Here is a 25092-nt window from a genome sequence, read left to right as displayed (position 1 = left end):
AGACCAGTCCCTCAGCAGACACATGTCCACTCTTACTTAGTGCAGCGGCGCTTCTGGATCTTTCTGGCTGCTCCTCACACACATCAGTCCTCTTCCTCTTTCTGTGGACACCAAGCAACATTTACTCTGAGCAACACAACACAAAGATCCAGCTTCAACTCTCACACTGCTTCACAATCCTGGAGCTGAATCTGAAAGGGAGCTCAACATCTCTCACTCTGGTTTGGAGGAAATCAAAGGAAACTAATCAGAGGTTCTGTTTTGGACTGAATTCATTTTAACACTCCTCTGGAATCACACATAAACTGCTCTAATCATTTGCATGTACACAAAAAATCAGCAACATGTTTAAATGCTGTAGAAAAACAGAAGATGTTCAACATCTTTCATATAAACTAGTATCTTCATCCTGGACTCATATGAAACAGTGATCAAAGTGTTCGATGTGAAAATTTCTACTTTATTCATGAAGGAGGGATTAAACTTGTGGATGTGTGACTGACTCTGGTGAGAGAAAGAGTTTTGCTGCTGTTCATGAGGATGGACTTCATTCTCCTCCTCATTCTGTTCTCCATCAGTTCACCAGCAGACCCCCCCCATCACTGACACACACCTCCAGACTAGCTTGTTCAAGCGGTTCCCCTCTTTGACCTTTGACCTTCATCAGTTTCTCCAGCAAACCTCAGCTGGAACATCCAGCACAGGACTCCAGTGATGGGAGTAAAAGGACAGCATCTCCTTGCAGACATCAACAGATTTCAGTCCTCTGAGAAAGTCCAGTCTGCACCGACCCTTTTATCTGCTGCATCAGGACTGACCAGTCCAGTCTGTGATCCAGGTGGACCCAGATATTTCCAGGTAGAGACCACCTCCATACACTCTCCATCAGTCTGGACTGGTCCATGTTGTGCCTCCACCTGCCAAACTCCACCATCTTCTCCTTTGTTTGAGTCGTGTTCAGCGACAGTCCAATGCACCTGCTCCAGTGCCTGAAGTCCCAGAAGACCTTCCTGTCCAGCCACTGCCCTCCCACCGTACTCCGTCCGCTAATTGACAGATACATTACTTTTGTGTTTCAGGTTAAACTTTTTGTCTCTGTAATTGATTATTAGTGACTCACAGTTAATAGTCTGTAATTACTAATTAGTAAATGACAATTTACTGTAGTTAATAATTGAATTAAATTACTAAGTGATCAATTACCTTCAGTAATCCATAATTAGTAACTTAATACTAATTAATAAAGTTAAACTCCAACAGAGGGCTCTCTGTCAAGTAGTTGGTGATCCATTTGGTGAAATCAGACTCCACACTCAGTCAGTCTCTCAGGATTCTTGACTGAATGGTGTTAAAAACACTGGAGAACCATAAAGCATGGTCCTCATGTCCCCCAGGACCATGGAGAGAAGACAGGGTCTGGTGAAGCAGGGACAGGATGGACCCTCCACTGCCATGTCCTCTGTGGAGGAGAACTGTCAGAGAGCCAACACACTCTGAGGACAGGAGGACAGGAGGATCTGCATGATTTCAGAGGTGTGTGAGAAAGTTAAGAATGAATTCTGTTCTCCATGAAATCTCAGAAACACTTTCTGACTTTGTGTCTGAAGGTCCAGGTTCAGAACTGAAGGATGGTGGTTCAAATCTGGACCAGTCACTCTTCAGAGACAACCTGCTGGATCCTGAAGACTCTGCTGTGAGTCTGAATACACACACACACACACACACACACACACACACACACACACACACACACACACACACACACACATACACACACACATACACATACACACACACACACACACACTCCCCTCAGTGATGGACTTCACCAGTCTCTCTGCTCTTGTTATTGTCTCTTAAACGCTGCTGAGGCTCCTGTGGTTAAATATCAGTTGTTGCTTCAAATCTGTCTGAGCTGCTGACTGTGACCATATATCATGACCCCCCCCCACTGTCAGCTCAGTCAGTCTAAAGGCCTCAGTATGTTTCCCCGTCGCAGTGACGTCGTTCATCCCCCGGCAACCCTACACCACCACTGAACATATCTTGCTTCTGCATCAAGGGAACACCCTCCTCTGCAATTTCACCGCCATGCTGCTAGCAGTCACAACAACAATGCGGCTTCCGTAGCTCCGGCTTCACCTAGAAATAGATTTCTAGACGTACGTATCTAGACAAGCATGCACTTAGCGAACATATACAATGGGGGAAATAAGTATTGAACGCATTAACTGTTTTGTCATTACATTTATTTCCAAAGATGCAATTCATGTGACATTTCTTCCAGACACTGGTATTAACTCAAATAATCCACACATGAAAAGAAATCACAACATTCAAATCCATAAATAGTGATTATGTGGAATTAAGTGCAATAACACAGGAAAAAAGTATTGAACACACCATGGGAAAGCTGTATAGTTTGTCAAGGAAAGGCACCATACCATCTCAAACCTGAAAGTAATTAGTCTTTGTACTTCCTATAAGTGCAAACCAACATCAGCTGGGTTAGTGCTAATTGATGGCCCTATAAACAGGTTGTTTTGTCACCAAGTAGTCAAACAAGACACATCTCATGATGGGTAAACGCAAGGAGCTCTCTCAAGACCTTCGCAGCCTGATTGTTGCTCAGCATCAGAATGGAACTGGTTACAGACTTATCTCAAAGAATCTGAGTATTCCAGTAAGCACCGTTGGGGCCATTATCCGCAAGTGGAAGAAGCATCACCTTATCATCAACAGGCCGCGCACAGGAGCTCCTCGCAAGATTTCTGACCAGGGAGTCAGAAAGATGGTCAGAAGAGTTCTCAAAGAGCCAAGGACCACCCGGAAAGCACTCCAGCAAGACATGGAGGCAGCAGGTACAAGTGTTACAGAGAAAACGATAGGCAATGCACTCCACCGCCATGGCCTCTATGGACGCTCAGCCCGCAAGACTCCGTTCCTCAAAAAAGGCATGTTGAAGCTCGTCTAAAGTTTGCTAAACAGCATCTGGATAAGCCTGTGGAATACTGGGAGAATGTTGTCTGGTCAGATGAGACCAAAATTGAACTTTTTGGCTGTCATACTACACACCATGTTTGGAGGAGAAATGGCACTGCACATCACCCAAATAACACTATACCAACAGTGAAGTTTGGTGGTGGAAACATCATGGCATGGGGTTGTTTCTCATCTCGTGGTACTGGCAGACTTCATATAATTGAAGGAGCAATGAATGGAAACATCTATCGGCAAATTCTTGACATGAACCTCCTGCCATCCACCAGGATGATGAAGATGAGACGGGGCTGGACCTTTCAACAGGACAACGATCCGAAGCACACGGCAAAGTTGACTCTCGAATGGTTTAAAAAAAAAGACAATCAATGTGTTAGAATGGCCCAGTCAATCACCTGACTTAAATCCGATCGAACATTTGTGGAAAGAGCTAAAGATAAGGGTTCACCAGAGGGCACCAAAGAATATTCAGGATTTGAAGACAATCTGTGCGGAGGAATGGGCAAAAATCACACCTGAGCAGTGTGGGCGATTAGTTCATACATACAACAAGCGTCTGGAAGCAGTCATTGCAAACAAAGGCTTCTCCACAAAGTATTAAACGAGTCTCAGATAGTGTGTTCAATACTTTTTTCCTGTGTTATTGCACTTAATTCCACATAATCACTATTTATGGATTTGAATGTTGTGATTTCTTTTCATGTGTGGATTATTTGAGTTAATACCAGTGTCTGGAAGAAATGTCACATGAATTGCATCTTTGGAAATAAATGTAATGACAAAACAGTTAATGCGTTCAATACTTATTTCCCCCATTGTATCTGCATATATGACATATCTGGCGACACCGGGCTGTGGTGGAGGAGAGGCTGAGCGGACCGTGATGAAATATTGGTGAAACTGATGAGCTTTTGGACAATTAAAGCTGTTTTAGGAGCGGCTATACACATAGCCCCGTCTGCTAACAGTGCTAACACTGCTAACAGTATCGGGATGTGCGCCGCTCAATTCTGGAAATAAATTCCTCCTGAAGCACTGTTCAATCAGAAAAGCATTCTGGGTGACTTCTACTTCATTCTATAAACAACGTGAAAGCGGACCAATCACAGCCCTCGATGTTCACCACCACGCGTCGCCTCGACGCGAAGTCACGATTTTCAGGAGGTGTGCGTCAAGCCCTAGCGTAGCCCGACGTAGGGTGCGGTGTAGATCACGTAGGAACAGCGTCGCGGTGACGGGGAAGCATACTGAGGCCTTAACACTTCTTCATAAAACAGTGGTGGGCAACTCGTGGCCCACAGGCCCAGACTGGCCCATGTGGCCGTCAGATGATTGTGAAGATGAGGCTCCTGCTTGACAGAGGCAGGAACTGGGTCCAGGACCCTGTCAGAGTCCAGCTCCTCCTAAACTGCCTCCAGGACCTGTTTGAAACCCTCTGAGTCAGAGAAGAACCTGCTGTGCTCTACAAGCCGTGATGCCTTCAGGGACTCACTCCCTAAAAGCAGCACTGTTAGCTTAGCTGCCACATCAGTGAGCTGCTAGCTTAGCTGCTAGCTTAGCTGCTAGCTAGTGTTGATGCTCCAGCATCAGTTTGCGGGACGCCGTCTCTCGCTGTGAGAGTCAGACAGAACAGGACAGGCTGTCAGTGACGGACAGTCCACTTCTGAGAGGACATGTCCTTCATATCGTAGCAGCGGCTTGGAGACAAGCAGCAGAAAGGACTGTGGACGCTGCTCCAGGGTTTGTTTCTGGGTTCTGCCTTCTTGTTCCCTGTTGTGTGTGTTGTTTAGAAGGATGTTTGGGCCGCTGGCTCTGTTCTGTGCTGTGATGCCTTGTTTCATGTTTCAAGTTAAAATCAGCTTATTTTCCCTTCAGAAGCTTCATCAAGCACAGTTCGGCTTTCATGAGTTCATTTCAAAGGAGAAGAGCTCTTTCAGGAGTTTCAGATGGTTTAACACTGTTAACAGTTTGGAAGTCCTTGAATATAATTTACTGTCCGTATTTCCTCCACATCGGTGTGTAAAGAGTGTAAAGTTGGTGATTGAAGCAGCAGCCACATTAACTCCAGGCTGCTGTTATGAAGAGTTCCATCTTTCAGCTGATTGATGGGTTTTTGTTTCTGACTCCAGAGTGAAGCAGAGGACAAGAAGCTGTTAGTAACAGTCTGACATGATGACCAGACACTCTTTAAATCACCACATTTCTGAAATCCTGGGTTTTTGTTCAGGAGTGGATGGTTTAGACCAGAATAAAACATGTTTATCTCTGATGAGGTGAAGTTTCATTATACGGCCGCTCTGCTGTGTGTTCACAGAAGAAACCCTCCACCAGGTCTCTGTTCAGCTGGCTGGACGAGTACTGACCCGAGGCCTCATCAGGTTTCTGAGTCCTTTCACTCAGGAAATGTTCCTTTAAATGGATCTGGAGCTGTGGTCAGTCCACTCTCTCACTTTTCCCAGTTTTAGATTAAACATCAGAAAGTGTCTCCATTCTTACTGGATTCAAATCTGTCAAAGCTTTCAAAAGTGTAATGAACAGATTTCAGCCAAAACACAACCAAGACACACTGGAAGTGATGAAAAGAAAAGAAAAGAGTTTCTTACTTTGAGTCTGAAGGTCCAGGTTCAGCACTGAAGTCTCGTCGTCGATAAGGGTTGGACCGGTCACTCTTCAGAGACAACCTGCTGGATCCTGAAGACTCTGCTCTGAGTCTGAACACACACACACACACACACACACACACACACACACACACACACACACACACACACACACACACACAGCAGCTTAGTATCATTCTCAAGCTTCAATACTAATTTAAACGGCTCTTCATTGTAAAGATTAACAACCTGTTTAAATGATTTCTCCTCTTTTTGAGACTGGAATTTGGTCATTAGCAGCGATGTGACGAGACACTCGGCTCACGAAACGAGACGAGACGATATTTGTGTCAAGATCATGAGACGAGACGAGATTTCCTCTTTACTTTTGAGAAAACTAAAATGACAAAATACGACTGGAAAAACAGACTTTTTATTTAACAGTCACAAAACCATACAGGTCATTTTGTGCTCAGGTCTGAAGAGGAGACACCCTGAAATCCACCTGGTAGTGTCTCCTGGAGACAGGTGTCTCTTCAGAGGGACGGACTGTGAGGACTAAATGGAGGACGTGTTTAAAATAAAAGAGTTGGAGCTTATTGCTGAAACGAATGGTTAAAAATCCCAGTGGAGACATGAAACAAGCTGCTCAGTGATTATAGGAAGAGGCTGATCACTGTAAAGCTGATGAAGATATTCTATTGATTATTGAGAAGGATATGAATGATGCTAGAGGTGACACTGTTTATTCAAATGTAAATAAAAGCTGAGAATTTTTTTTCTCACAGTGGTGCTTCTCGTACATCATCTTACGGAATTTTGGAAAATACCAACATCATTTCTGGAAAATCAAATAAAAAAAAAAAAGCTTTTTTGTTGAATGTAAGTAACTTTGAGCCTAAATTTGCCTGGAATATTAATAATTTTGGACTTATAAACTGTATTTTGACCACATTTGGGCCGTTTTCCTCTCTGCTCAGACTGGAATTTGCCAGAAAAACAAGTCCGTTGTCCACATTAACAAGCTGTCTGCTGTGTTCGGTGTGAGCTCACTCTGATCGGCTTCTGCCTTGATCCCATGAGACAGATTTTAATTTAAACGGGAAATATGGTCATGATTTAATCTCACCAGATCTTACCACACCCCTATCTGTAATTATTAATTCGTTAATGACAATTTACTCAAGTTAATAATTTAATAAAATTACTGAGTGATCAACTACTTTCAGTAATCCATACTCTAGTAACTTTATACTAATGAATAAAGGTAATACTTGACAGAGGGCTCTCTGTCAAGTTGTTTCCACACTCCGTTTTAGTCTTAGTCTTAAGCCCGCCACACACTACAGGATTTTTTCAATCTTCCCCGATTCAGACACCACACACTACAAGACAGCAGAGGACAGATCGTACCCGATCTTCCTCTCCTGATCGTCTAGTGTGCAGTGTCACTCCGGAGCAGACCACACACCAGCAGATTCTTCAGCCGAGAATCGGCTCCTCTCTCCTCCAAATCTCACGTCGTCTGACGTGACTTTGTGCTGTTTCCCTTCAATGCTGTTTTTACATTCATCTCCACTTTCAATAATAAGTGGAGAACTCATTCGTTCCCTCAGTTCATTCATTCACATTGGTATCACTCCTTCAGTGCAGACCCCCCCCCCCCCCCCCCCCCAGTGCGCACGGAGCACGGACTGTCAGCACCTTGTCAGAAAATTTAATGTTCTAGTACAGAAGAGGGAAACATAGTTTCAGATCATTTTATTATAATTTACATTTAATAATAATTCAGCTTATTAGCTCATCTGTTTGTGTGTTTTTTTTTTGTTTTGTTTTCTTTACTTTTGAGTCCCGAGTGCAGCAGTAGAATAAAGTTATTAGCAGACCGTGTCAAATAAAAGCTACTTTTTTAAATCATCAAATATCTTAAATCATTCTTTATGTCCACAGATTTGATAGTTTACACCAGAATAAAAACACATTGAGCTTTGATTAGGAAAGTGTCATTATAGTCCGCTCTGTCTCTGAGGGCACGGAATCGGTGGAAAGTTTTTTTTTTCTTTTATTATTATTTTTTCTTCCCCATTCTGCCGTGATGGTTAATAACGGAGATTAATTAAAACATTGGGATTATTGCAGGACTGGCGGAGATGCAGATATTAGATCGGAGTTTGGGTCTGAATGGAGGATCCAGTTCATCCAGGAGCGACAGGATGAACCACTTTCTGTACAGCTGAGTTTAAAGCTCTGGCTTTTCTGTTTCACTGTCATATATAGTGGATATATATCACAGACATATATTCATCATCCAGCTCTGACAGCTGTGAGTGGATGTTTTTAATCAGAGGCACCTTGGTGAGACGGAGCTGTTCATCCAATCAGAGAGCTTTATTTCGAGGGTGTGGACAGCTCTACTCAGAGCTGATCGGCGCCTCTCGGAGCTCCACACACTACAGGATTTGCGATCGGAAATATTGAACATGTTCATTATCTCCGATCTCCCCTTCCGACGCCTCCCGAGAGGCTCCGACCGGAAAAAATCTCTCGGAAAACACCGCACACTACACGAAGATCGGACCCGAACTCATTTGCATACTCCCGACAATCGGACCCTGTCGGCCTCGATCGGGAGGAGAAGATCGGGGCAAAATTCGGCCCGATTATCCTGTAGTGTGTGGAGGCCCTTATTTGGTCAAAAGTGTAATGAGCAGATTTTAGCCAAAACACAACCAAGACACACTGGAAGTGATGAAAAGAAAAGAAAAGAGTTTCTTACTTTGTGTCTGAAGGTCCAGGTTCAGCACTGAAGTTTATTGGACTATGTCTGGACCGGTCACTCTTCAGAGACAAGCTGCTGGATCCTGAAGACTCTGCTGTGTGTCTGAACACACACACACACGCACGCACGCACGCACGCACGCACACGCACACACACACACACACACACACACACACACACACACTGATTGATGAATTCCATCATCAACACAGTTGTAGAGAGACGGACCATGCCAGAGGTCAAAGGTCAGACCCTCCCAGCAGGGTGTGTTGGTCACTGACAGGTCAGGAGGTTCTGACTGAAGCTCAGAATGAGTGCAGCTCACTGAGAGCAGACAGAAACAGCAGCGCTGCATCTCGTCTCCTCCTTGCTGTTGCTGTGGACTCTGCAGGAGCAGCTGGCGTCTCTTACCTGTCCACACACTCTGGTCCGTCCTCCTCTTCATCCACACCACTCATCTTCAGTCACTGAGAGAGAAAGCAGCAGCATCATGTCTAACAGAACCTTTCAGACAGATCTCAGATCTGCAGCCAACAGCAGCGACACACCGAGGACTTCTTCTCTCTTCATGGACACACATGAGCTGATTAACACCAGGAGACAGAGACAGCTTCACTCTGACTGGACACACACACACACACACACACACACACACACACACACACACACACACACACACACACACACACACAGGACCAGAACTACCAGAGAGTGAAGGACCAGGACTCGTGTTCCCTGTCGTGGAGACATGAGCAGGGTTTCCACCAGACCTTTTCAGTCCGGCCCCTCTCCCTCTCCGGACAACGGAGAGGGAGAAAAAAAAAAGCGCTGCACTCTGCGTCCCAGCACTGTCTTCTTCACAGAGACTCCACAGCCCCTTTCACACTGGCCAGAAAACCCGTTTAACCTGCTAATAATCTCCTCCTCATGACAGTGTGAGAGGGTTTAATCGGCAGTTCGACCCTGCAATCGACCCGGGATTTTAACGGGTCGCTGCTGTCGGCTCACCTGGCAAAAGCCATCTTGACATGAGCAGCAACGAACTGCTTCAGATGTCAGTCTGGGATTTCACTCTGCAAATCCGTTCGGGGAAGGAGGGACTTCCTGTAGAACTCTTTGCGTTCATTGGACAGAAGGACACAGTCTGCCCGCCTCACCATGTTTGGTTTCAGTTTCAAAAATGCACAAAGCGCCTCTTGCTGTTCGTTTTTCAAAGACGCAATAGAGGATTCATCCAAAACAGATTTAATCGCTGCCAGGACATCCATTCTTTTCGCTAGTAATGCTAATATCATTAGCAGTCTGTTGCTTCCTGCTTTCATCAAAGCTTCATGTCCCGCCCTAAACGACGCGCGATTGGACCGCAGGAAAAAAATCTGAGCCCGAGCGCATGAGCACGAGCAGTGCAAGATGGATTCTCGTGATGTGTGTGAACAAATACCACGAGAATTCAGCTTGCCGGCAAGGTTCGCTATCGGCTTTGAGTGGGAGGGATACATCCGGGAACTTACATGATGACGTTGACGCAGCGCGGCTACTTTAGCGCGCTAGTTGTTGTTTCTGGACACAGTGTGAGATGAGCCAGCCTTGGCAGGATAGCGAGACCAGAGAGCTTCTCTTGATCGGTGGGGAAGAGGAGATTTGTCTCCAGGCAACGGGGACGGTGTTCCGCTGCATTGTTTACTTTCGTTGTGCTCCATCGTGCTGATGATGTCATCAACGTGGGACACCATCAGCATGGGAAAACGCAGTGACGTGGCTCGCCAGCAGGAGGTGAGACCCGGGTCAGCAGGCAGTGGGAAAGGAGTCTAAAAGCCGATTGTTAGCAGGTTGAAAACATGGTTGGATCCACTAACAGTCGTCGGTGTCCTCTGTGTTCTCCACCCCCCAAACCCACTCTGACGGTCTGCTCTCCCCTACCCCCGTACACGCCCCCCCGTGGCCAAACTTTTTGCCTGCAGGAAACACTGATAAGAGCGCTGCTCATGACCAGCAGCTGCGTCTCTGCTGTCAACAAGGAATCTTTCCAGGAAGTCTTCTTTATGCCCGTTACCATGGAGACCAAGTCACTGTTTTCAAAAAGTTCCATTTCTTTTCCTCTGAGCGCCGCTGCTGTGTGAACAGAAACCACACCTCTACCAAAGCTGTTTTCATTTGAAAAACTTCTGAAGGGAAACTCGATCTCTACCTCACACACACACACACACACACACACACACACACACACACACCCGCCGACAGGGGGGGACAAACGGGTCTGTTGTCCCGGGTCCACGGTTGGGGGGGGGCCCAGAAGTAAAGGTGGGGGGGGCCCATCCAGTACGCCAGCCCTGGCGCTCAACGCAGCATGCAGGCACTGCTCCGCACTGCTGTTCCGCTATCCCACCCTTCCCCCCCCACCCCCCCCCCCCCCCCCCCCCACCCCGCAGGTCCGACTGGGCCCTTCTCACATCATCTTGTCCCGGGGCCAGGCAAAGCTGTCTGCTGGCCTGCAGACACACACACACACACACACACACACACACACACACACACACACACACACACACACACACATGTTTGTACTTCTATCGTTGTGAGGACACTCACTGACATAACCTGACCTAAACCTAATTGTAACCTGAACCCAAAAATCAAGTCTGAACCCTCAAAAAGGTCAAAAAGGTCTGTGGAAAAGTGAGGACCGGCAAAACTGTCCTCACTCTGATGGTTAAAAAGTAATTCTGGTCCTCACATCGGAGTATCTACAGGCACACACACACACACACACACACACACACACACACACACACACACACACACACACACTGACATTAAAAGATAAGAGCAGCAGCAGCACTCACCTGCTTCTCCTCTCAGGCTGTCAGTCAGAGTCTGAACTCACTCAGCGCTTCACTTCCTGCTTCTCTGGTTGAACTGAGCTGCTGCTCCTACTTGATTTATTTTCATACTTTTTTTTAATGTGACCCTCCCATCAGAGGAAGTGAGACACAGATCAGCTCTTCAGAATAAAATCATGGTTGCAGTTTAAAGAAAGCGAGACAGAGAGGGAAGAAAACACCAAAGTCTTTCTTATTGAAATGTAGAAAACAGGGCTGTCAAAAGATTTTGATTGTGATTAATCACAGAATTTCTACAGTTAATCGTGAATTGTCAAACTTTGGATTGCAAGTTCAAATTTCTGTTGTTTTGCATTTCAAGGCAGTTTTCAGGACAAAACGGAAAACATGCATCAGTCCAAACAATCAGTTCAGTTTGATTTTAAATTAGTTGCTGAAATTTACACATGGTAACTTCCTGCTCTGCAAATTCACCAGTGTTGAATTAACTAAAGAGTGGACTCAAACATACATGTGTGTAGAGTTAAACTCAGCTCTGGTCAGTGTTGGTTTTCTCAAGCTGACTCTCTGGAGAGCCGTTTTTCAGTGACGTAGAGCCGTGAACATTCTTTTCATTCCAGTAGGGAGACTGGGGATAGTTGTAACACGGTCAGTTGTAACCACAGACATAAACAGGAGACGCCACATCGGCTGCTGCAGTGCAGGGAATACGGCGGCCATCTTGGAACGGTCCTCATGTCTGTGGTGAAGCTCCAGAGAAGTCAAGGTGCCACGGCACTGGCAGCATATTGTTGGGCTGATCAGGGAACTACTGAAAGCAGGACTCTGGGATCACTTTTCACAAGGAAGATTGAACGTTATTATTGTTTGAATTCTGTGAAAAATGGTGGAGGAGCCTGGTGGAGGAGCGCCTCACTCCCGCAGCACATGAGGAATGACATGTTTTCAACATAAAACTGATCAGACAGCGATCAGTTTCCAAATTACATTCAAGATTGTTACAAAACACAGTCAGCAGGACTAAAGTCATTCATGTGTTTAATGTGTTTTGGCCAATATAAGCTCCGAAATAAGTTATTCTACTTGTCAGCAGCTGTGTAACATGTGGAATAATGTAAAGTCAGCTGAAAGAAGGGAAAATAAACAGGTGGAGGGTTTATCTCTCTATCTAACATCCAGCTGGCTCCAGATTGTTCTTTACAGACACTTTACCAGTGAACCGTGGTTCTACAGGATCTGCTGCTCATGTTCTCCTCATGAGAAGATCTAGAAGTGGGACCAAAGTTCTCCATCTTTTCCACTTGTGTTGTATTTGGATGGTAAAACAGACATTTTTAAACCATCCCAGCACCCCGTGTCATGGTGGTGTTTCCCATGATGCTCAGTGCCATGTCTCCTTTTTGTATGAAACAAACTGGGAGTGTGTCTGTTTTTATGTGTGTGTGTGTGTGTGTGTGTGTGTGTGTGTGTGTGTGTGTGTGTGTGTGTGTGTGTGTGTGTGTGTGTGTGTGTGTGTGTGTGTGTGCGCACGACCCCGATTGCAGGTGCGGTTTTGTTTCGATGAATTTCGACCTCACATATGAAGAGTTTATGTCTGAAATATTGAACATGGCCCCCCACACCAAGGTGTGGAGCCCCCAGCCAGCCAGGATGGGAGGACTCACACACAGTTAACCAGAACAAACTCCTCGTGTGAAGGACCCCCCCTCGGGAAACACTGGAGTTAAACAACTAAAAACTTTAACATGGAAAATATGATAAAATGTTAAAGTAAAATAAGTCAGATGAGGTGAAGAAGTGAAAGTACACAATAAACTAAAATAAATAAATAATGGTGAAAATCACAACAATATAAATGCCTGATTTAAAGGCCCACACACACACACACACACACACACACACACACACACACACACACACACACACACACACACACACACACACATTTGATAACTGAAGGGGTTTCACAGCAGAGCAGCTCTCTTTGTTGTTGGTAAACTTCATCTTCATGAAAGGTAAATGATTGTTAAAAACTGATTGTTTCAATTAAAGAGGACCTCTGCCGTCCCTGGGTGGACTTGAACCACCAACCTCTCAGTTACTGTAACAGCCCAATGCACCACAGAGACAGCTGACTGGTCCAAGGGGCGTGGCCTATTCAAAGCTGGCTTCATGTTCACTGCTTCAGCCTTTCAGTCTCAGTAACTGTTCAACAACATTTCCTTACAGTTTTTCTCCACTGGTTTGGCTCATTTTTTGAAACAGAAATTACATTTCAAAACATCTCAGATCATTTGGCAAAACGGTCTTACAGTTCAGCAACACCAGAGTTCACTTGCTGAAGCTCTTCTCTCTCCTAAAACTGTTCTCTCATGTTTCAGAGCTTCATTTCTTTCCCATATAAACAGTCAGATCCTCCAAAATGCAAAGATCCTTCTCAACAGTTTTGGCTCATTTCTCCAAACAGGCCAGAGGTTCTCAGTTCTCTTGGTTCTCTTGTCAGAAACAACCTGGACGGTTCAGCAGAGCCACACGGTTCACCTGTCAGAGATCACATCTCTTCAGAACAGTTCACTCAGGAGGAAAAACTACATTTCTTTCTCAAACTAATGATCAGTGTCCCCAAAATGCTTCGTCCTTTTGGCATCGTGGCTCTGACAGAATGTTTAGATGTTTTGTCTTTAATCGGCAGTTCGACCCTGCAATCGACCCGGGATTTTAACGGGTCGCTGCTGTCGGCTCACCTGGCAAAAGCCATATTGACATGAGCAGCAACGAATTGCTTCAGATGTCAGTCTGGGATTTCACTCTGCAAATCCGTTCGGGGAAGGAGGGACTTCCTGTAGAACTCTTTGCGTTCATTGGACAGAAGGACACAGTCTGCCCGCCTCACCATGTTTGGTTTCAGTTTCTAAAATGTACAAAGCGCCTCTTGCTGTTCGTTTTTCAAAGAGGCAGTAGAGGATTCATCCAAAACAGATTTAATCGCTGTCGGACATCCATTCTTTTCGCTAGTCATGCTAATATTATTAGCAGTCTGTCGCTTCCTGCTTTCATCAAAGCTTCATGTCCCGCCCTAAACGACGCCTGATTGGACCACAGGGAAAAAATTCGAGCCCGAGCGCATGACCGTGAGCAGTGCAAGATGGATTCTCGTGGTGTGTGTGAACAAATACTGCGACACCATCAGCGGGAAAATGGAAAACGTAGCGACGTGACTCGCCAGCAGGCGGTCAGACCCGGGTCAGCAGGCAGTGGGAAAGGAGTCGAAAAGACAATTGTTAGCAGGTCGAAACATGGTTGGACCCGCTAACAATCGGCAGTGGGAAAGGGGTACATGTGTGCGCTCTCTCTTTTTTCCCCCTGCCCCCCCTGACATTTTAACGCCTTACCCCCCCACCCCCTGCCCCGCTCCGACGGTCTGCTTTCCCCCACCCCCATACATGCTCCCCTCTGACCCCAGGAAACACTGATAAGAGTGCTGCTCATGACCAGCAGCTGCTTATCTGCTGTCAACAAGGAATCTTTCCAGTCTTTCCAGGAAGTCTTCTTTATGCCCGTTACCATGGAGACCAAGTCACAGTGTTTTCAAAAAGTTCCATTTTCTGTTCCTCTGAGCGCCGCTGCTGTGTGAACAGAAAACTCTACCAAAGCTGTTTTCATTTGAAAAACTTCTAAAGGGAAACTCGATCTCTATCACACACACACACACACACACACACACACACACACACACACACACACACACACACACACACACACACACACACACACACACACACACACACACACACACACACACACACACACACACACACAAACAGTGGCATTAAAAGATAAGAGTTGCAGCAGCACTCACCTGCTTCTCCTCTCAGTCTGTCAGTGGAGTCTGAACTGACTCAGCGCTTCACTTCCTGTTTTCTGCTTCTCCTCCTAGATTTTTTCTTCCTTTTTTTAGATGAGACCCTCCCATCAGAGGAAGTGAGACACAGATCAGCTCTTCAGAATAAAATCATAGTTGCAGTTTAAAGAAAGCGAGAGAGAAGAAAACACCAAAGTCTTTCTGATTGAAATGTTGAAAACGGGGCTGTCAAAAGATTTTTGATTGTGATTAATCACAGAATTTCCACAGGTAATCGTAAATAGTCAAACTTTGAATTCCATGTTTAAATTTCTGTTGTTTTGCATTTCAAGGCAGTTTTCAGGACAAAACGTAAAACATTCATAAGTCCAAACAATCAGTTCAGGTTGATTTTAAATTAGTAGTTGAAACTGAACCATGGTAACTTCCTGCTCTGCAAATTCACCAGTGTTGAATTAACTAAAGAGTGGACTCAAACATACATGTGTGTAGAGTTAAACTCAGCTCTGGTCAGTGTTGGTTTTCTCAAGCTGACTCTCTGGAGAGCCGTTTTTCAGTGACGTAGAGCCGTGAACATTCTTTTCATTCCAGTAGGGAGACTGGGGAGAGTTGTAACACGGTCAGTTGTAACCACAGACATAAACAGGAGACGCCACATCGGCTGCTGCGGTGCAGGGAATACGGCGGCCATCTTGGAACGGTCCTCATGTCTGTGATGAAGCTCCAGAGAAGTCAAGGTGCCACGGCACTGGCAGCATATTGTTGGGCTGATCAGGGAACTACTGAAAGCAGGACTCTGGGATCACTTTTCACAAGGAAGATTGAAAATTACAGTATTACTGTTTTCATTTTATGAAAACTGGTGGAGGAGCCTGGTGGAGGAGCGCCTCACTCCCGCAGTGCATGAGGAATGACATGTTTTCACCATAAAAGTGATCAGAAAGGGATCAATTTCAAAATTACATTCACGATTGTTACGAAACACAGTCAGCAGGACTAAAGCCATTCATGTGTTTAATGTGTTTTGGCCAATATAAGGTCTCAGATCAGTTATTTCATTAGTCAGCAGCTGTGTAACATGTGGAATAATGTAAAGTCAGCGATTACATCATGGAAAGAAGGGAAAATAAACAGTGGAGGATTATTCTAACATCCAGCTGGCTCCATGTTGTTCTTTACAGACACTTTACCAGTGAACCGTGGTTCTACAGGATCTGCTGCTCATGTTCTCCTCATGAGAAGATCTAGAAGTGGGACCAAAGTTTTCTCCAGAGCTGCTGCTCAGCACGAATCTCACTCTGCAGGAACAAGAGGTCCAAATCTGGAGCCTGGACTGGACCGTCTTCCCTCTTCTTCTTCTTCAGCGGTGAATCCTCCTCCTGAAACTCTCTCATCAGCAGACCAGGCTGCAGCAGCCCGCCACTCCGTCTCCCTGCAGCCTCAAGACGTCCAGCCCTGAGCGGACAAGACTTCATCCTTTCTTCATGTCAACCTCCGAAAGAGCCACATCGGAGACATTCTGCTGGACGCAGCAGAAAAGCTGCGTTAAAGTGGCAGCTTTAACTCCTCAGAAATCACTCTCCAGTTTCATTGTCCACTGTATAACCAGACCTTTCTGATTCTGATGCTGATGGCTCCAGTTTCAGTGTTCATGTCATATGTGGAAATGAAGTATGGTACTTCTCTATTAATAGGTCCATTTCAAATTTGTTTTGAAGCAGCTTTTGTACCAATTTTATGATATTTACAAGGTAAAAACATGAATATAATAATCTAACAATAATCTGCATAACTCCACAGTGTTCCTCCACTGATCAGATGGTGAGGCTACAGTCCAGTGACCGCTTCACTTAATACAACCACATGAGATGTTTTTTTTCAGCATATTAACATTTCTATCGATTATTGAAGACATTGAGTGTATAAATTTTAACTACATTCATGAAGTCTGGAGTCTAAAAAAATGCAGTTTAGAATCCAACAATCAGAACCAAAGAGCAGCAAAGCACAGAGCAATCATGTGTGGATAACAGCAACATAACTACTATGAGATATTTACAGTCCTGACCAGGGCCAGCCCGAGCCAATTTGGTGCACACACACACACACACACACACACACACACACACACACACACACACACACACACACACTTGAATGACAGCTGCCAAATGAACAATAGCAACTGTTTTATTCAAACAACAACAGCAAACTTTCAAGTCAAGAAATAAATATTAAACAATTTATTAAATAATTTTAAATAACATTAAAGGTATAATACACGATTTTGATTTCCGGGTGGATCACCTAAATAATTGGTGGGTCCGTTTGTCAATCATTCTGACGAGCTGCTTTCGTAAGGCGGTTCTCCGTGCTTGCGCCCAATCAGCTTCTCCCTTTTGCACATTCAGAGTGTTTATGTAGCCGGTGAGCTTCTGAGCTCGTACTTACCGATGGCGAGTCTGACATAATGAAACTGTAACTGTTTCGGAAAAAAAGCTTTATTTATGAGCGAGGGCGATCGCAGAAACTGTAAACAGAGCCGTGCACGCCGGAGAAGAGGAGATCGTGCTCCTACACTTCCGCGTTTCCTGGGAGAAGCAGGAGAGCCAGGCGGATGGTCTGGCGCATGGCGTTGTTCAAAAAGTGAGTAACAGACGTGGGGCTTCGTCTTTTCGAGAAAATCGTGTATTAGACCTTTAAATAATTTTACTTCAAAAAAACCTTGGAGAAGTTCACTCAAACGTTACATGGAAATCATTTTCACTGAGGTATACAGTGTTGGAGTCCGAGGCTGAAAAGTTTGAGCAACAGCAAATTTTGAAGTCGCTCTCTCATGTCTTTCCATTCCAAAAGTCCACACTTCTGGACTTCTTTGCAGCACAGGCTTCTCTGGTATCGTTGAATAACACTCGCCTAGATACCTCACGGCTGATGCTTATCAGTGCAAGTCCATTCAACCGCTCTTGAGACATGGTGGATCGGAGGTCATATATGCATGCAGAGGTCCTATATGCATGATCACTATCACCATCACTGTCACCATCACATTTTCATGATCACGCTGATCTTTAATCACTCTTCAGATTCTACCAGTGGACTACCAGTGGACTCAGTTACCTTGTCGTCTTGAGGTGAGTTAGACTAATGGTGATCTGCAGAAGACCTCTCTTGATGCTCCGGTGCAATTTCATACTTGATCTCTCAGTTTGCCCGCCCCCAGTTTACTACCAGCTGTATTCTCAAAAAAAAAAAAAAAAAAGTTTGTGGTGTCATTGCACTTCCTTCCCTTCTCTACACTTCCTTTTGTTGTTAGGGCCCTGTCTGTCCACTTGCTTGTTTCACCGACTTTTTGTTTCTTTCACTTTTGTGTGGGAGGAGAAAAAAAAAGGAAGAGAGAAAGAGAAAAAAAAAAACGGGTTCTGGTTTGGTTTGATGTTGGTCTCTGTGTTGGTTGTCGGCTCTGTTTTGGTGCTGTTTAGATTGTGGTTTGTGACTGTTTTCTGTTGCACGTGGTGTGTTTTGTGAATTTGTATATATGTTTTGCTGTGCCCCAACCCCACCGCCCTTACCCCATTCCCCCTCTCTTTATCTCTCTCTCTCTTTTTCTGTCTCTCGCTCTCTGAGCGTTTCCGTCCCGGTCCTGTCCGGCAGCCATGTCGGATGGCAGTTTCAAATAAAGGCAGCAGGGGAAGGAGATTCAATCTCGTCCTGCTGCTAACATTAAAATCTGTTTGGACAGTAAAAGGCTTCAATCATACAATATTACACACCCCAGCTGCCGAATAGGACAAGGGGGAAAAAAAAGAGACAAGGTGGATCACAGGTATGTTTTGATGAGCTTCAATTTGAAGAAGCTCCTCTCTGCAGCAGCAACTGTCACAGGAATGGTGACAGCGATCCTCAGGGCCATCCACACATTAGGGTGAACTTCCTTCAGTTTCTTTTCCTGCAGGACGCTGAGGAGTTCTAAGGTTGTCATTTTACCTTTGGAGTCTGGGAAACTCTGCGGCTCCTGTGCCAGTTCCTTCCAGTCCAGGTCTGACTGTCCATTGCAGCTCATGGTGTTGCTGAGTGTTTCTCAGCTTCCAAGCAAGGACAGGCACAGCTGACTCTGTGGGAGGGCACGGCCCCCCAATGCCCCCCCATGCTGCTGGAACTGAACTGAGCAACGTAACAATCTAGCTATCTCAACAATCTAACAATCTCCAACTCCTCTTTTCTTCTCTTCCTATTCTGTATTATTTATTCATTTATTTATTATTTTTTCCTTGAGGCCATGGTTGACTGGTGGCCGTGGCGCCCCCTCCACCAGATGGCGCCCTAAGCGACCGTCTATGTCGCCTATACCAAGAGCCAGCCCGGGTCCTGACAGGAGGCTGGAGCAGCAGTCAGACATTTACCGCTGTGTTGAGTTCACTTTCACTTTGACGAGGGCGGCGTAAGCCCCGCCCACCTGTCAAACAGGAAATATTGAGGAGAAAATCCGTTTTGTCGGTCAGAACGGAAAGACAAGGAAACGAGTTGAATTCTTCCTTTTTCGTTTTTACCCCAAAAAAGAAAATACAAGAAAAGGACCCGTTTTATGCAATCTGATTATGTTAATTTAACAGAAATTCAAACTAACTTGTCCGTTTACATGCTGACGCAGCAATACAGAAATAAATAAATACATGGGGAAAAAATAGAGGAAGAAAATCCAAGATTGGAAAGTGTGACGAAAAATGAAAAAAACAAACTGTCAGTAAATAAATAAATAAAATTTCAGATGAAAATAAAATACATTAACATATAATTTGGAGAAATGAAAATGTAAACGGAAAACAATACAGAAATAAATACAGGCATCAACATTAATGAGGAAATAAATTGTTGTTGTATCAACTGGAGGTATTTACAGCAGCCAAAAAATGTTTTGTCGTCAACGTTAGCCACGTTAGCTAACATGCCAGCACGACAACATTACTACAGTTGTGATTTATGTTCAGTAAACTCGTTTTCATGTAATCTTATCAACAACAAACCATAACTTAGTTCATTTATCTGTGTGTTGATCGTGCGATCACTTGTGAGCTGGTATAAAAGGACGAGATACTGTTATGTTCACACATGCATTGTAAACGGAATATAAACGCTCACAATTCAGACGACATAAATTAATTATTGTGTTTTATTTCCTTATTCTAGAGTGATCATCCTGCTTCTTACTGCCGGCTCAACATCAACGTGCCCGAACTGCGTCTGTGGTTCAGTGTAGAATCTGAGCTCAAGCAGGACCTGCAGAGGTGACTGCAGAGGGACCAGGACCGTGGCTGGGGTCATCAGCTGGAGGTGCTGATCTACACGTATCGGCCGGCTCATGGCTTTTCCTACCGGGTTGTGTCTGCTGCGTTCAGTGTGCCAAAGACAACGGTCCACCGCATAGTCCACAGGGTCGCACAGCAAATCTGGCACAACCTGCAGCGTGCCATATTTTTCCCTAAACCAGAAGATCTCCCAGCAGTTGGACAGGGATTTGGCAAGCGAGCAGGGAGCCCCATATTCAGCACTGTTGTGGGTGCTATTGATGGCTGCCACGTCCGGATTAAACCCCCTCATCATCACAAAATTGACTGTTTAAACTACAAGGGATTTTTCTCAATAAACATGCGAGCAGTCTGTGATTCATCCGGTAAATTCCTTGATATCTTTGTCGGATATCCTGGTTCGGTACACGACACACAGGTCCTGAAAAACAGCAGCTTTTTCAGGACACAACACTACCCTCCTGCAGGCTACATCCTCCTGGGTGATGGCGGCTATCCCTGTCTGGACCAACCAATCGCACTCATCACACTGTACAGAGAGCCCGTTAACGGACAGATCCAAGCCACCTTCAGCTTCCACCGTTCCAAAGGACGCAGCGTCATAGAACGAGCATCTGGCACGATGAAGACGAGATGGAGATCCACACCAGGTGCTGGAAGTCCGGCCCACATTTGCACCTTTGGTGATAGCATCATGTGTGTTTTTGCACAATGTGTGTATTGAAAATGGAGACATGCTGGAACCAGATGCAGACGTGTTTCAGGACATTCTGATTCCCCATCCTCCCCGTGAGCAACTGGCACATAATGAGAGATCTGGAAATGCTACAAGAGACAGACTGGCTGCCTTGATCTCTGGCCAGGGAATGTCCTGGAGCAGCAAAGCTGTGAGACTGACAGGTGTGTGCTGTACTGTACTGGAGCCGTTACATTTTTTGTTATAGGCACAGATGCAGTTTTATTGCATCTGTCTCAGGTTTTTGTTTTTACAATTGACATTTTGCACATTCATACATATCCAAATCACCTTAGTGATGGCTTAATACAGATAATTGTCTTTGTACAAAGTTTGTCTCTCGCTTTTTTGTTTTTTGTTACCTTGAGTGGCTGTAAAAGAATTTCTCTCTTTGAAGGATGAAAGGGTTCTTATGTTGCTTATAGCCCAGATGTACAGTTCTCACTCATTTTATTTTAATACTTTCTTTTTTATGTTTTTTTTTGAATAAATCTTTTCATTTCTCTCAGAATTTGTAATTGTGGTTTGTTTTAGAAAGGAATGTAGGGAAGGGATTACTCCCAAACATGAAAAAAACTGTGTGCTTGCAGAATAATGTTCATAATACGTCACGGTACGAGGTGGAAGGACGAAAAGTCCTCTATTTCCAGAACAGGGAACAGGAACGCAGGGCTGAGCAGAGGTGCAGGTAGGAACACTGAAACACGCAGACAGACCCACAAGGAACCAACCAGACACACCAGGAAGCAAGACTTAAGTAGAGGGCAGGACGGGTGATCCCCATTAGGGTGGTGATGAGGGAGGCAGGAGAACGTGAGGGCAGACCAACACAAGACAGGTCCCGAGCGCCCCCATCAGGCGGCAGGGGCACAGACACACACACACACACACACACACACACACACACACACACACACACACAGACACACACTTTTTTTGAATCAGTCAAAAACACACTACTGGTGTGGGTGGAGTCAACATATCAACACGACACGAAACGGGAGCTTTTATGAGACAAACAAGTCTGAATGACGTGGAGGCTTCAGTGAACCTGCAGCATGAAGGACTAACGGATCAGCAGGACCCTCAGGTTTGACTGTCAGAGATGAGATTTAAACTTCAACAATCCCAAGAAAGGAGCTTTCCCACACCGGGAGTCAAACCCGGGCCACCTGGGTGAAAACCAGGGATCCTAACCACTAGACCATATGGGAGACTGAGGGACCAGCACACACCAGCTCTGGTTGGTCCAGTCTGGACCAGAATTTGTTTAAGTCAGGTGAGAAAACTCCCCCAGACTCTGTTCTGGACCAACAAGGTGAACTCTGGTCCAGCTGAAGATGAGGGTCAGTCTGTCAGTTTCTGCAGTTTGTGGCTCCTGACTTGACTAAAGCAGGAAGACCAGATGAGCAGCAGGAGTCTCCCTGAGTGGATCTGCTCATCAATCAGTGTCTTCAATAATCAATAGAAATGTGATCCAGAGAAATCAAACCTGTCATTCAGCTGTTTGTTCTGAATCCAGCTCTCACTGGACTGCAGCGTCCATCATCTGTGATCAGGAACACAGTGGAGTTCTGAGATTATATTCATCTGTTACCATGGAAACATCATTAAAGCAGGACTAAAACTGGCTTCAATACACATCTGAAGCTGAACTTCTAATAGAGAATCATCAGCTTCATTTCCACAGATGACATGACCCCTGACCCCTGACCCTGGAGCCAGCAGTCCTCTGAATGGATCCAGATCCAGGCTCAGTCTGTGTTTCTGCTCCATTCTGACCACACTTCCCTTGTTCTGGTTCTACTCAGATATAATGTGAGGTGGTGGACGTCAGTCCTCTTTCTGTGTTCTTGATAACGGTCAGGATCCTTTCTGATGCTGCTCTCATGTCAGCAGTGAAGCCCTGCTCTCACATTGGTGTCATCCTGTTCATCAAAGAGCCGTAAAGTAAAGCTGATGTTCTCTGATCGATCAGCTCCTGAACAGAGAGATTTCTTTAGAAGGAGCCGACTCCTTCACAGCTCCTCCTCCTGTGTGTCTGACAGTCGGACTGAGACAGAGACCACTGGAACAAACCAGATGTGTGAAGAAAACACAGCTGGAGCTGAACTTTAACAACAAACGTCTGTTTGTGAGGATTTGAGAACATGAAGAGGATAAAAGAAGCTGGAACTCCTCAACAGAGAACTTCTTTTCTCATCATGAGTCAGAAAATCAATCTGACTTTTAATTCTTCCTGGATCCATCTGGTTTTTAACACCATAAAGTTTATAGAACATACAGTCATGAGAACCTGGATTACCAGTATTTTGGTTTAAAAGTGATAAAAAAAATCAGAGACTCCATGTGACCAAACACTTCAAATCTCTGACAGAAATGAGTGAATCTCAGAAACGTCACTCCTGTGTGGGAAACGGCTTTGTGCCAAACAGTGAGGCTGGTGTTAAAGAGGACTCCACTTCCTGTTGAGAGCAGTCTGCAGCTTCTGCAGCATCTGGCTGAAGTTCTGCAGGCAGCTTCTCCGGGCGTCCACCCAGAGCCAGCTGGTCAGGAAACCTCTGCCTGATACCATCAACTGAAAGAACATTTCTACTGAACAGAGAGGCTCCTGACAAACTAAATACTATCAACTGTTGGATGAGCTTCTTTCATTCATTAAAAACCAAAAGTAGTTGGTTGCCAACATGAACACAAGGTTATCATGACTCATGTTTTCATCTCCTTCAGTCAGGATGTGGTCATTGGATGAGCTCTGTCCAGGCTGTCAGGAGTCTGGATCACCTGCCTGATTTATGAGAATCGGTTGAGTCTTTTGGCTCGTTGGTCTAGGAGTATGATTCTCACTTCGGGTGTGTGAGGTTCCGGGTTCAATACCCGGATGAGCCCTTTAATTAGCAGCGCCATCCTTGTGGGGTCGAACTCCAGCTTCTCTAAGCTCAAATCAATAAAAACTAATCTGACACATGCAGAGGGACTCAGTAGTGTTTTAAAACAGCGACATTTGAAGCTTCAGAATTAACAGTCCTTTATTAACTGAAGGAACTCATAAAGTCAGTGAGGAAAACTCCTGAACCAGAGCATTTATGCTGAGTTTTTCCCAGACGGGTGGTTCTTTTGACATATTAGTAAAAGCCTTCGATTCAGCAGTGGTTGGAAACATCCATGACAAATTTATAGAAACCTCATTGGCAGTGGTGGGATTTGAACCCACGCCTCCTGAGAGACTGGAGCCTAAATACAGTGCCTTGGACCGCTTGGCCACACTACCTGTCTGATGCGAAGATTAATTAATATTCTTTCATTTTATAGTTTCAGTGTTTATGTCATAAAAACTCTTTATTCAGGGGTCTTCTTGAGAACAGCTGGCAGTGAGAGGCTGTCTGCTCTGAAAACAGCTGGCAGTCAGTGAGTTCATGAGGAAGACATCTGAGACTATTGAAATGTGGGGAGAGAAGAAAAGAGTGTACTGACCATGGTGGTATCATTCAAACAAACGCATAAGGACAAGAACACACTTAGAAATACAACAAAAGCACAACAAGACATTCTCCAACTGTCACCATTACAGCGCCAGACTCCGTGATCTGAATTGATGTACCCTTTATTTTTAACCACCCCCCTTCCCCCACCCCCTCCCCACTCCCCCATTCTGTCTAAGTTCCTTTAACTCTGTTCCTTTCCAAGACAGAGTGCCGTAATTGGCTGCCAGGGCGTCTTTAAACCCCAGTAATCTCATTGTAACTTGTAACTTCTGTAACTTGTTGCGATGACAATAAACAGCATTCCATTCCATTATTGTTTTGATGGTGTGTTTCCCAGTGGCTGTTCAACCTTTTCAGTTGGTGCTGACAGGTGATTCCTGCTGGAAAGAGTTTGTTTCCAGAAAGCCCAGACTGGTGAGGACCTGTATGGACCAGGATGGTTGGATTCTGGCAGGCTGGTGTGTCAAACACTGGAGCCAGTTCA

General features: G+C 45.1%; 1 long non-coding RNA gene and 2 other non-coding genes across 4 annotated transcripts; all 3 read right to left on the bottom strand.

Moving 5' to 3' along the window:
- Positions 1 to 43: 43 nt before the first annotated feature.
- LOC115384167 (uncharacterized) lies at positions 44 to 13659 on the bottom strand. 2 transcript variants are annotated; one of them, XR_003930831.1, is made up of 5 exons: positions 11223 to 13659; positions 8377 to 8481; positions 5850 to 5997; positions 5604 to 5711; positions 44 to 101 (listed from the first exon to the last, which is right to left on the bottom strand). It is a non-coding gene; the product is annotated as an uncharacterized LOC115384167 (long non-coding RNA). The 2 variants fall into 2 exon arrangements; XR_003930830.1 differs by lacking the exon at positions 5850 to 5997.
- Positions 13660 to 22265: 8606 nt separating this feature from the next.
- trnae-uuc (transfer RNA glutamic acid (anticodon UUC)) lies at positions 22266 to 22337 on the bottom strand. The gene has a single exon. It is a non-coding gene; the product is annotated as a tRNA-Glu (tRNA).
- Positions 22338 to 24312: 1975 nt separating this feature from the next.
- Positions 24313 to 24394, bottom strand: trnal-uag (transfer RNA leucine (anticodon UAG)). The gene has a single exon. It is a non-coding gene; the product is annotated as a tRNA-Leu (tRNA).
- Between the last annotated feature and the right edge of the window lie 698 nt (positions 24395 to 25092).

This window comes from Salarias fasciatus, assembly GCF_902148845.1.
Source record: "Salarias fasciatus chromosome 23 unlocalized genomic scaffold, fSalaFa1.1 super_scaffold_20, whole genome shotgun sequence".
In the NCBI taxonomy this organism is placed as follows: Eukaryota; Metazoa; Chordata; class Actinopteri; order Blenniiformes; family Blenniidae; genus Salarias; species Salarias fasciatus.
The sequence above is the reverse complement of the archived record's forward strand: the minus strand, read 5'-3'. Positions and strand labels throughout refer to the sequence as shown.